Consider the following 758-nt stretch of genomic DNA (forward strand, 5'->3'; position numbering starts at 1 on the left):
TATGTACGTATGTTTACGTTATAAAAATTTAGAAACTTGTGGAAACGTGAAATACTTCATTTCTATCGGTAGAACTCGAAGTAAATAAAATTATAAATAATAACAGCGTGTAATTATGAGGTTAAAATACTATTTGGATAGAAAAAGTTGAAGACTTGCACACACACACACACACACATACACACACACACACACACACATACATTTATCTATTTATTTATACATACATACATACATACATACATACATGCATACATACATACATGCATAAATATGTATCGTTGTTAATGTTTGCGCGTGCACGTGTTGTTTTGTAGGATGTCGACTCGGCCAAGTGATTTTCCAAGCCTGAGGTCCCGCGGTTCGATCTACTGGCCAGAAGTGATGGGCAAGCATTGTACATAAAATTGGATAGACGGAAAATGGGAACCTGTTACACGGATTGTAACTGTAACTTGTCACACTCACTGCTTTCATTTAAGAGAATTTCATTTAAGCTGCACGTGTTTTGGGGACACTTTGTTACTTATATGCTTCTTCAGTGAATATGTAGTTTAGTTGATCGAACAACTGGGATCAATTTATTTGCTTTGTGGATGCAGCCGAAATTGCAAAGATAATCTGGATCTCGACTGAAGAGAGAAAACTCCGAATGACATGTCCGTGTTTTCTTTGTAGCGTCTATCTGTATGTTTTGTCCCTTTCCTGTATCACCTAACCGTCTGGATGTTTTGCGTTCTTGTCCCATTCCGTATTAT

The sequence above is a fragment of the Octopus bimaculoides genome, chromosome 11 (assembly GCF_001194135.2).
Source record: "Octopus bimaculoides isolate UCB-OBI-ISO-001 chromosome 11, ASM119413v2, whole genome shotgun sequence".
Classification (NCBI taxonomy): Eukaryota; Metazoa; Mollusca; class Cephalopoda; order Octopoda; family Octopodidae; genus Octopus; species Octopus bimaculoides.